Below are 10071 nucleotides of genomic sequence, written 5' to 3' on the forward strand. Positions count from 1 at the left end.
CCCCCAAGGCTCCTGTGCTGGACCAGTGATTTTCACTCTGTATTTATCGGCCCTAAACAAGGTGGCTCAGAAGAATCCAGCTGATCTGTATGGCTATGCAGACGACCACAAGATTGCAAGAAGTGTCTCAATGATATTATAAAATGGATGACAACTTTCAAGCTGAAACTGAACTAATCAAAAACAAAAATCATTTTATACGGAACACGACAACAATTATCTAAAATGTCCATATCAAGTGTGAGTGTTGGAGGATGCATGGTTAAGATAGTAGACCGTGTGAGAGATCTTGGTGTTACAATGACCAACACTTTTAACCTTTACCTTCACATCACGAAGAAGTGCCAATTGCCCATATGCAATTGCGTAATTTAAAAGCTATACGCAGGCATTTGACACAGAAGTCAGCGGAGGTGTTAGTGCATGGTCTTGTACACTCACATATTGACTTTTGAAATGGTGTATTCACCAATCTACCAGCTTACCAAATTCAAAAGCTTCAGCGGACTCAAAATCATGCCGCAATAGTGGTCCTGAATGCATCATTTGATCAACCAAGTATTGAACTCTTGAAGCAACTCCACTGGATACCATTAAAAGCTAGAAGAATGTACAAAGTCCTGGCTATGGTCTTTCGTGCTGTCCATGGTTATGCTCCAGGTAACTTGCAAGAAATATTTGTCCCAGCAAGCAGTCGGTACAGACTTCGATCACAAAGTGACTGTAATCGTGTTTTTCCCAGGAGGCGAACTAAGATGGCGGATAGATCTTAAGCTGTAGTTGGCCCGAAGTGGTGGAACAATCTACCAAGCCACTTTAAAATCATTGACCATGAGGACTGTTTTAGATCAAGACTTAAAACTCATTTATTCAATTTTTTTCACGGATAACCAATGTGCAGTGTTTGTGAAACGCAATAGAATATTGTTATAATACTTTTTGCGCTATATAAGTGGCATGTATTTGTATATTTGTTTATTTTACCATTTCGTTAATACTTGATGATACATATCGCTAATTACACAAAAATAAGCCATACACTTACATTACTATATACAGTAATACAACAACTTCATTTCCAATATATTTAAGGTAATTACATAGTATCAAGCTAAGATTAATATTTAAAATGTATCCTTACTTTAAATCATCCGAGGCACACTTCCAATTTAGCTCATGCGAAAACAAATGTATGTCAGTACAAATAGTTGTGTTTTTGTGTATTCTCCTAGCTTATTCATACCCGTAAAGCCATTTTGGTAATGTCTTTTTGATTCCTTTGAACAAATACACGAAATTGGATATATCGTTTTACATAATACACATACATATACTGCGGTTTGAACACTTTAAGTGATACTATTAATGACGATGTTTAATTGAACTCTTTCATTGATATATGTTCTACAAATAAAAGCTGTTCCATTATTAGATTGTTTTGGTCATTTAAAAAAAATTCATTTTAGACTCAGAGATTATATTTAATGGAAACACGAGCTGTGTTTGTTAAACACAACACCCCAATCTGCACTTTGAAGCCGCACAGCAGCTGTTTTAGGAAAAAATGACCTTTTACAATGATGATGACCTTGACCTTCACCAATCATGAGCATCTCCACGAGATACGCATGTATGCCAAATATCAAGTTGCTATCTTTAATATTGCAAAAGGTATGACCAAGGTTAAAGTTTTGGGACAGACAGGCACACACATACAATAACAGACATACAGACAGGCCAAAAACATAAACCCCCGATCATTTTATCCGGAGGCAAAAAAGTTATTCTTTTATAAACACGAGGACGAAATTTAACTTTGTTTTGTTCTGATACTGTTATGAAATTTCCGTTATTGTAACCTGCTGTTAGTTTGGGGTAATGAAAACAAATCATCACGTCACAAGCAAGTTACCGTTTATTTAGTTCCATTTATAAATCAATAGTTAAATGGTTCATGAAGATGTTGAAGGAGACGTCCAGAAAGTACACACAAAACCATACACGTATTAATACAGGTGTGGTTCCCCTCAATATAGATTATATGATAATAAACATACACATAATACAAAGAATCAAAGCACTATAATTAATATTAAAACAAGTTAAAACAATAATTCCTCTCACACAGGTAAACTTTTCTAAACATACTGCATCATACAATGATACACACATATAGACCAGTTCATTGTCATTGTTTTTATCCTGAATTTTTGTGCATGCGCAATGCACTAGTAGGCAAAAGCTATGCTTACAGTAACGTACAACATATGGATAACGAAACGTGTTTAGTCAATAAAACGAAAAAAAAATCATAAAAAACACCAAAATAATATTTCAAATATAGCATTTGTAGTACCAATATAACTTTATTAATACGTGTGTTTGTTTCTTTAAAAAATGCGCGTCATTATCTATCAAAGTAAAGATGGTCTGAAGACTGAAATACCGACATTTTGACACAACAAAAATCTCTATGCATTAGCATATTATTAGTTTTGCAAAAGAGCTTCTATAAATTATAAAACATAATAATACATATATTTATAAAATTATAATGAACAATGGAATGTTTACGCCAATCTAAACTGATACAAAATATAAGTAATAGAAAGTGGTGCATTGAAAATAAACGTACTACAAAGCACTATTAAAAGAAAGCGCATGACGGTATTCACATGTAATTTTACATTTGATGAGTTTTGTAATGTGAATGAACTTATTGAGTAATATAAACATACAACTGAAAACCACAACTTCACATGATGCAAATTGAACTGTGTATTCGTGTATATTAAACAATCGTTACTACTGAATATGAATGACATCATCTAACATTTTAACACGCATGCATATCCCTCTATATATCAATATTGTTGTCATTGAAAAAAACATTATTTATCCCGTTGGTGTCAAAACGTAATGTATTGTGTTATGATTGCGTTCGTGAATTGCCGGTAACATGAAATCTTCGTACATAATGACGTGGTTTTTAATAACCAATATCCGCTAAATACGCAAACTGATTTTACGTAAATTTTATCATTATTAAAGACTTTATTTTTTTAATAAATTAAATGGGCTAGTTTCTTAACGGTGTATAGTTTGTGATAATCGATATGGGACATATGACTTAATCTTGTTTTCTTGTTTTTATAATGTCGCTCGTGAATTGCCGTAACAATACATCTTCTTACAGAATAAGTGGTGTTAACTCACCAATATCCGCTAAATACGTAAAATGTTTTACGTAAAATTTATAATACTTAAATACTTCATTTTTTTAATAAATGGGCTAGTATCTTAATGGTGTACAGTTTATGATAATCTATATAGGAAATATGACTTATGTTTTTACAATGTGTCATATATTTTATTTATGACACAGTTAAATAATTTGCTAGTAAATTATTCAACCAAATGACTGCTTAATACTACCAGAACGAGAAGACACGGTGGCATCATCAATTGTGTTTAATAACCAGACTGTCATCTGCCACCCAGTGTGGTTTATGACACCATGTTGTTAGTTAAGTCTCGACAATATCTGATCAAAACGAAATAACAGGGTTTTGCTGAACAAATGGCAATTTGATTATGTCTTTCATTTGCCTACCAATGCGGTCCGGATGTTAACACGCAGGTGCGCGTGACGGCGGCACGATTTACCCAAATACACCCAAATACGCATAAAATACCCAAATACGCATACTTTTGACTCATTATGTCATGTTTGTCTTCATTGCACACGTAATAGTACACATGACATACCCACAGCATTTAAATCAGAGTATGTAAACAACAAATTACAAAGACTGTCTTATATGTGCATGTAACTTAGCTAAGAAAATTCAATCCTATATTTTAGTTATCTAAGTTTTTGACAAAAATTTTAAGGCAAACAGCGGGCCCAAGATATATGTGGATGAAACCCCAACACGTACTATGGATGTTTTAACATTTTACCTTTCTACGTTTATTCAAGTCAGGTGATTTTACAAAATGATATAATGTTTATAATGAGGTGAATTGAATGTAAGATAATTGAAATTGTATCTGACTTTATCTATTGGTTTTCCCATTTTTAGAACATGGGATGATTAAACACTTTGTACTTTTCCCTGACGTGTGATACAGATAACGGTTGCACAATATTTGTCCAGATAGCATTTCATATTATTGTGCGACTATTCAATCTTTGGGTTGATTGCATTTCTTGTTTGACACACTGACACCAGTATAAATGTTAAAATGCATTTTAATAATTAGATAAAGTTCGTCACAGTTTTTGTTGTTTATAGTTATGACAACAGATGCCATTATAGTTTTCATCGTACGTTGAGTATGGTTTGGCCCCTGACTATATGGGAGAACATTTTATCCCGCAGGCCTCTATTCATTCATACAGGACCAGGTCAACTCAAAAAGGTGCAATTGCTGTCCCCAGGGTCAAAGGTTTCGGGTCAAAGTCCTTTTGTTACACGGGATGCTCATTATGGAACAATTTACCCTCCAGTATTACACAGATTGACAGATTGCCTGTTTTTAAGTCATCTTTAAAAAATTATTTATTAGAAAATCTGTAATTTTTTATGTGTATTGTTTGTTTTTTCGGCTTAAGGAATCAGTTTTAGTCAGCAATTTTTATCAAAATTGATCCTATCTTTCAAAAATGTTATGCATTCTCCATTTTTTATTCTATGTATTTTAGGATGGTGTAATAAATGATGCTATCTGTGATATCTAATTTATTTCTTACACATTTTTTAATAGTGTATTTTTAGGATCTCATAATTAATAATGATATCTGTGATATCTTAAGTATCAAAATGGTCTGTGATATACATGCATAGTATTTAATATATTTATTTAAATTATGTTGGTCATTTTATTGATGTAATTTTGTTTAATATTTAAGTGCCACTCTATGTCATGCCACCAGCTCAAAGGACCACAATGGAAATATGGGTTTACCCATTTTTGTGTTATCCTTGGTGTTGGTATGTATGTAATGGTATATTTATTTTCATGTATGTTATATTTTATATTTTGTACATGTTGTAAATGCCCTTGTATGCATTCCTTGCCGAAATAAATCTATCTAAATCTATCTATCTATCTATCTTTACAAACACAATAAGTATAAATATGCGACACAAGCAAAAACGGCCACCGGAAAAACTTTGCGAAACCGAAATTTCGCAAACTTAAGTACCCTTTTTCTTGAAGGTTTGCTTATTTGTGATAAAGTATAAGATAAAAGTCTAACTTGTGATTAATAATTGGTTATTTTTGCTTGTTAAATGCGTTTTCTTCACTATGAACTTTATTTGCAAAGTTGGGGTTCCCATGGGATTTTTGTAATATCCCATGGGATTTTTCATTATCCCATGGGAATTTTGGTTTTTCCCATGGGATTTTTCTCCAGCTTTTTTTATGGGAGAAAAAATCCCATGGGATTTTCAAAAACATAAAACACGTTCGTTTGTGCTTAGTTATCGATTTTAAGCATTGTTAAAGCATTTGTGCTTATTTTCGTTCAATTTACTTTGATAGAAAAAAAATCCCATTTTTTTATGGGAAAAAAAAATCCCATGGGATTTTTTTCTGATTTTTAGAGATTTATTCATGTAACCTTCAGAAACACTACCTTTTAACAAATGATGAGCATTTCTCGCGATTTCAACGCGTTATATCGTGTTTTAAAATAATAAAAAAATCCCATGGGATTTTTTTCCCATGGGATTTTTTTGTCCCATGGGATTTTTTTTCCCATGGGATTTTTTTTTTCCAATGGGATTTTTTTTAAGGTATAAGTTTCTAAAAGCTATATAATAATAATAATTATAATAATAATAATAATAATAATAATAATAATAATAATAATAATAATAATAATAATAATAATAATAATAATAATAATAATAATAATAATAATAATAATAATAATAATCGTGCTCAATATGATGAATTTGTACTTTTAAGCGACTAACATTTTTATTCGAGCCGATCGTCGAGTCCGAATGATGAGTATAAGAGCAATTTACCTGTACAAATAAATCTCAATTGTGAAGAGAACGCTACCGTACTATAAAATAATCTTGATAATAAGTCATATCATTTCTCGACAGAAAATGAAAACAGTATCCATATTGATGTCAGCAATGTCCCCTGCTATGATAAATATTGACAAAATGAAAAACCTTGACAATAATTCCGTGTCGAATACGCATAAGATTATAGCAATCAAATTCATATAAGCATTGATAAGATAATTTGCGAAAATGGGTCTTATGTCAAATACGGCAAGCGTAGCTCCATTCCATAATGTCCGGTATTAAGTCACGTCAAGTTTCGTGGTCGAATTATAGCATAATAATCATTTTCACATTACGCGAATCATATGAGTTTCCCTACATATATTGTGTTAAAATTTATGTTACACTAATGTTCGATGATGAAAAGGGGATTTCGGTAATTCTACATTCGCCCGCCTAGTACCGAAATCCCCATATTTACGCCTTAAAGGGTCAATAGGTCATCGGTATGAATGGTTTTTGACTTCACATGAATGTTAAGGTGCAACAAATTTGATATTAATTTTAATTATTAAGCACTCTTGACAGCATTAAGTTGCCTCTCAGTGGGGATTTCGGTAATTCTACACTAGAACTTAAACGCGCGCCGGTACCGAAATCCTGCTGTACAAACCTTCAAGTGTCAACAAAATTATTATAGTGTTTTTTTTCATTAGCAACCAGTGACATGTATTATCTCCCATTCGGTTACTTCTTTTGGAAAATAATTAGCGGGGATTTCGGTACTGCTACATTCGTACGCCCAGAGCCGAAATCACCCATGTTTACGCCAATCCCCCATATTACGCCTTAAAGGGTCTATATGTCATTATGTTTGGGTTTTGGCTTTGCATTAATGTTGATTTGTACACAATCATATTAGTGTTAATCATTTAAACACTCTTATCAGAATATTTTTTCCATTATTAAATAGTTTATTAATGTGAACAATGTGTAAACGAATGTAAAAAGGGTAAAATGTACATTTAAAACATTGGTTACACACAAGTATATGTAAATATAACATGACATAGTAATAATAAGTCTTCAGAAAGTATTTTCCAAACAAATCTGATGAAACAAATGATATCGTACTACCTTATTTACAATATGCTATACACTTTTGCAATTTAGTTATCAATGTTTAATCAAAGCATAAATCAGGATAATATGTTGCCTCTTAGCGGGGATTTCGGTTATTCTTAACAAGCACATAAACCCGCGCCGGTATCGAAATCCCCGCTGTACAAACCTTCACGTGTAAAAAAATACTGATTTAGGTTTAAATAAAGGGAACAATAGTATTTTTGGCCACCAAAAAGCACTTCCGCGTCAACAAAACGATTGAAATTATGTCAGAAACCCAGCTTTTCATTGTATATATTGCAATACACCATCGGCCGCCGAGAGCGGAATACTGCGCTTTGCCGCTAAACAATGTGGATTGCATCAAATTAAATGTCAATTTTCGATTTTATTACAAAAATAAACACTGCCTTTTTATAAATATGTCAAGCACGTACACTTAACAAAAAAATCGATATATCTTTATGTAATGTAGAAAAGTAAAGCGCTTTATATATAACAATGTTTTATAATGTCTCTCTGGTTGAGAAAAAAAACTAAACAAAACCATGTAGAACATATATGTTTTCATAATTAAAAAAAATATTTAATGATGCACGTGATGTTTTATAATTGATATAAGTTCACGTGTCATTGAACGAGTTAAGGGAGAGATGCGAATTAAATTACACATAATTAAAAAATGATACTATACTGTCAGCTTGATTTATTATTTGTGTTCCATCGCGCCAATATATTCATTGTTCCATGAAATTGTGTATAAAAGCAAAACGATTGAAATTATGTCAGAAATCCTGCTTTTCACATGAAATGATCTTTAACACTTTATTTATTCCAATCAGGTAATTAATAATAATAGGGGAAGTCTATACTGTGTATTAGAAACTTGTTGTGGTGATCCCTATCTTATCCGATCAATACACATCCACCTGGCTACTGTACAGAAACAATTAGATTTACTTCCAAAATAACTGATTTCATTAATTGCTAACTTGTTGTCTACATTTTAAATTAACAACGATAATGGATCAACATCACCGTTGCACAATTATTAAGTTCACAGTAATCTGTACTTTAAATAGATAGCCTAATTAAAGACGGTGCTAATAAAGAACAAAGCGTGAATGTGGATATTAAGAAATTAGATCCTTTTTTGCATGACACTGGCAGTATATCATTTTATCTTATATAAATAAGCCACATTTAAGACATGGATAAAATTAAAATAAGACACATTTGCATCTTTCATTTCTTGAAAAAAAATAAGCACGCAGTCACATATAAATAAGATACATTGAAGACACAGAAAAAAAAAAAAATAAGACACATTTGCATCTTTCACTAAATTTTCTTAAAAAACATGTGAAACTGAAGAAAAACATTTATTACTGACACATTATTCTAAAAGTCGACTGACAACTTAAGTTCAAAGAGGGATTTACAATTAAATAAGATCCATTTTCGCATGATGCTGGTTGTAGAGCAAGCAATACATTTCTTACTGACACATTATTCTAAAAGTCGACAAGCAACATAAATTCAAAGAGGGAACCACAATTAAATAAGATCAATTTTCGCATGATACTGGTTGTATAGCAAGTAGTCACATATTAATTACAGCTTGCATTAGTTGCAATAATTTTGTTAAGTGCGCGTGCTTCTGAACGTTGCGTTAAGCGAGAGTGTTGTCATTTTGTTAGTTTTATATTTTGGTATTATGTATGATTATTGCTTGTTTTGAATTTGAAATAAACGCTTTCTGGCAAATAAGCATCGTCTTAATTTTAATACAAATAATGAACATTTGACATACAAAATGTCCAATAACATACCGGCAATAACATTATATATATGTTAATTTCTGTGCATGTTTATACCGAAATTATAGCCGACATCGGCAGTTAGGGAAATTTAGTGACACACTTTAACACATCAAACATGCATGATAGTTCTTTTTTCATATGATATTCCCCTGGTTGCTTACCGGTGTATTGGTGCAGTTGATAACCCCGCCGGGACTACAGTAGGGTGCTAATACACACGTGTATCGTGTTCAATACAATCGTCTTAATTTTAATGCAAATAATGAACATTTGACATACAAAATGTCCAATAACATATCGGCATTAACATTATATATATGTTAATTTCTTTGCATGTTTATACCGAAATTATAGCCGACATCGGCAGTTAGGGAAATTTTGTGACACACTTTAACAAATCAAACATGCATGATAGTTCTTTTTTCATATGATATTCCCCTGGTTGCTTACCGGTGTATTGGTGCAGTTGATAACCCCGCCGGGACTACAGTAGGGTGCTAATACACACGTGTATCGTGTTCAATACCCGATCCATGCTACAACGTGTAAGAACGGGAATTTCGGTAATTCTACCTTTTTAAGCTTGCGCACCTCTAATGGGCACATATCCAAATATAATTTAATTAATTATTTTCCTAATCAGCATCATTTCACTAAACTACATGCAAATTTGTAGGTAGCTTTCCATGCTTAAAAAAATAAACCGATTTTTTCAAAACCACCCTCACGCTCGGCTTTTGTCCAGTTTATTTTCACCCCTGGGGTATATAAAAGTTCCATAATTCATTCAAATTTCCAAATATGGGCATGCAGTTGGTGTGTACAGATGCAGTAAAGGTGTTTAAAGTTTAAACAAGATGAAATAAGTATTCTTTTACAGACATTTATTTTTTACAAATTTTAATCTATGGAATAGCGCCATGAAATGTAAGTGATTTCAGCCAAGTAAAAATTGGGTCGGTTAAAAACAAAGTGTCATAACATTCAAAATAGTATCATTTAAGTTATATTTTAAATTAAGTTTTTATAGAAACACTATATACAGCAAAAATACCAAAAAATAGACAGATTTACCGTTTACTTTTTGA

This window comes from Dreissena polymorpha, chromosome 8 (assembly GCF_020536995.1).
Source record: "Dreissena polymorpha isolate Duluth1 chromosome 8, UMN_Dpol_1.0, whole genome shotgun sequence".
Taxonomy (NCBI): domain Eukaryota; kingdom Metazoa; phylum Mollusca; class Bivalvia; order Myida; family Dreissenidae; genus Dreissena; species Dreissena polymorpha.